This window comes from Cannabis sativa, unplaced genomic scaffold (assembly GCF_029168945.1).
Source record: "Cannabis sativa cultivar Pink pepper isolate KNU-18-1 unplaced genomic scaffold, ASM2916894v1 Contig4, whole genome shotgun sequence".
NCBI lineage: Eukaryota > Viridiplantae > Streptophyta > Magnoliopsida > Rosales > Cannabaceae > Cannabis > Cannabis sativa.
This window is the reverse complement of record NW_026870040.1, coordinates 1078336-1081789: the sequence shown is the minus strand read 5'-3', so window position 1 is coordinate 1081789 and position 3454 is coordinate 1078336.

Here is a 3454-nt window from a genome sequence, read left to right as displayed (position 1 = left end):
ATAGTCGGGATTTTAGAATATTGCAAAATACCCCTAAGTGCCTTTTATGCCCATTGTGTGGGAGAGGCAAAATGGTCATTTTGCCCCATAAGCTTTTGTCTTTAATGAGTTTATGTTAAATCAGATTTTTATTATTGTTTATGCTGATATTTTATTAATAAAACAAAATAATTATTTCATTGAAATTATTTTTACAAAAAATACAAAATTAAGAAAAGCTTCCTCTCTTTCCTACCTCTCTCTCTCTTTTCGAAACCCTATAGAACCAACTGGGGTTCTGATTTTTGAGTTGCATTTTGCTGTGATTTCTAGCTGATTTAAGAGGATCTAAGCCAAGGTAAAGTTTTAAGCAACTCCCTATATAGTTTCTTGATTTAAAAGAAAATAGATTATGCATGTTTTTGAGATTTTGGTTGCTGCTCTTATTGCTGGTGTTTAGTTATGTTTTCTGTAGTTAAATTATGTTTATATAGGTTGATTTGAGCATGTTTTGGTAGGTAGTTTGGTTATTGAGCAAGCTTTGAGTTTTAGAACTCAAGCTTGGCTCTTTAATGGTGCTTTTCAATTCTGAGCATGGGTAGTTGTTCTATCACTTGGAAAATCTTTATTGGGATATATTATGAAGGTCTGGAGAGTTTGGTTAAGTTTGGAATCGATTTGGTTAGGGTTTGGATTGTTTTGGGATTTTTTGGTAAAACTGGCTAACCGGTTTTACAATGCTTGTAAAGCCAGTTACCCGAATTTGGCAGCAAGGTATCTTGAAAATTCAGCTCGTCTATTTGTGTTAGTTTCAGGTTTTTGGTTGGTTAATTCCCTTCTAGTTTAGGGTATTTCCATATTAAGTTGCTATAGATAGGGTTTTGGTTTAAAACCTATGTCCCAGTTGTGATTTAGCGAGTCACTTCTTTGTGTTGTTATCAATGTGATTTAGGAGCCTATAATTCACCGAGCAGTTGTTCCACTCAGGTTGACCGGCACACCTAAATTCAGAATTGAGATAAGATTAGTATAATGTCATGCATATGTTATTACATGTTTACTGTAAATGTTTTTATGCCTGTTAGATTACATTGGTAGCAGTAATTGCATGCATAGAGTTGTACTGATTACTGATAAATGTATGTTGGCTAAAATACTGATCGATGCTGTCACATCAATATGGCTAGAGTATAAATAGCATGTTAAGTATAGGCTGACATTATGGTCGATAGTATTGTCATATGAACGTTCTAGACTCAGTACCATGTGGGACATGAGCATTACGGTTATGAATGGGTGTATGGGCACCAGGTTATAACTCGGGATATTAGTATGTTATATGTTATGCTTTTCTTACTATGTCTGTCAACTCATAGTGTTGTTTCCATGTGTAGGTAAGGGTATGGCTAAAGCTGAGGAGCTGTGAGAGCGAGCTGGTGAAGATTTTACATGTCGGGGTGGTTAGGCCTGGAGCGTACGATCTTAGAGGACATCAAGGCTTTTGCTGACAGTCATTAGGCGACAAAACTTTTATGTTAAACTAGCAAACTTTTGTAAATGTATTTTGTAACGGGATCCCGGGATTTTATATATTTAATACTTTAAGTTTTTAATTCAATAAGTAAATTTTAATTATTCACGATTTTCCATAACCTTGTTAATTAGCAACGAGCTGCACAGTACGTTTAAATTCACGTTAACATGCGTAATTAGTGAGGGTGTTACAAACTAGTCGTCCAATCCAAGGCCACAAGTCACTACTGTGGGCCAAAAGGTAGAGGGCCAGATCCTACCAGTCCGTCCTTTAAGAGGAATCACACATTCCAACAACTTCACCATTACTTATTGGCCAAACAAGTCAGACACTAAGGCCACCCTGTACTTCCGTGTTTAATAAGTTGGGTACCGCACATGACCTCATGACCGATCTAAATCACAGAAGGAGCCTGGACAAATATTATGTTCCACTGACTATTCAACCAAGTATCTGTACCTAAGATCCAGTTCAAAGAGATCCCAATGTGACACAAGCCGGTCAACAAACAAAAAAAGTTCATCCGCTTGTGCAAGCATAAATAGATCAACTTAAAATACTGTAGAAGGCCTGACCAGCCCAAAACATACTGATCTCGAACACGACCATGCATGCGAATCACCTTTCTCCACTGAAATTGAAGTTCTTAAGTTACCCCCAAAGTTTAAAATGCCAATCTAGACAATGTATACGGGAAAAGAAGATCCTTTGTCTTAAAATATTTTGAGATGTAGATGGACTTGCAGGGGGTAAGAGGTGACGTACGATGTAGAATCTTTCCCGCCACACTCACAGAGGCCACCCAACAATGGTATTTCAAACTACCTCCAGAAAGGTTTAACTCATGGAATGCCTTCTCATCAGAGTTCCATGCACAATTTTCCTCCTCCCGTCAACTTCCCTCACAGTTGGAAGACTTGGTAGTAGTAAGGTAAATGCCAAGAGAACTCCTCGGAGCTTATATTAGCATGTTTATGACCGAGGGCACAAAGGTTAAGGGGTTGACTGAAGAAGGAACACTAGCTGCAATACTGGGGGCATTGAGCCTCTCAGAGAGTTATGGAAAGATATTAAAAGGCTAACTGTGGGATTAATGGCTGAATTTCTAGATCGAGTAGATGTATTCATTAAGCTGGAAGAAGCTATTCAGTGTGTGGATACTATCAGACAAAAGAAAAATCAACAATGCGCCATATCAGCGGGGATGTCCATAAAAAATCCACAATATCCCAGTAATTCGAATTCAGATGGGAAGAGGTCTAACAATACCAATAGGCAAGGTAATGGGAAAGAAAGGAAAATTCACTAGCAATGCCAAGTAGCACCCCAGAGAAAATTCCTCTAAATTTACTACTTTCTCAGTCCTAACAGACGACATAGAGACAATCTATGCAACAACTTAGTCTATGGTGTCGTACAAGAAGCCATCTCCAATGAAAAAAGTTGTAAGTAAAAGAGATACAACCAAGTTTTATCGCTTTCATGTAGATTAACAAATGAATGTAATAATTTGAAGAAGGAAATTGAATTTTTAATCAGAAAGAATAACCCGCACTTACAGAAGTATGTCAAGGCTGACCACAATCAAAGGACCGCCCAAACAGACAATAACCAAAACCAATTAATGCCCCCACCAGTGGACGAGCATTTACATTTAATCATTAGGGGTTTGCATCTTACTGGAGACTCGGGCAATGCTTGAGAAAAGTATGCCCAAGCCTTGCAGTATGAATAAAATGAAGTAATCTTGTCCGTGGAAGCAAGGAAACCTAAAATACCATGTGTAGGGGAGCCAACGATAACATTCTCTGTAGTAGATGTTAGCCACGTCATCTTCCCACAAAACGACCCCTTGGTCGTGGAAGTGTAAATTACAAACAAGTTGGTGGAATGGACTATGTGTTGGATTTTGTGCCCTAAATAAAACTCATTCAATATAAT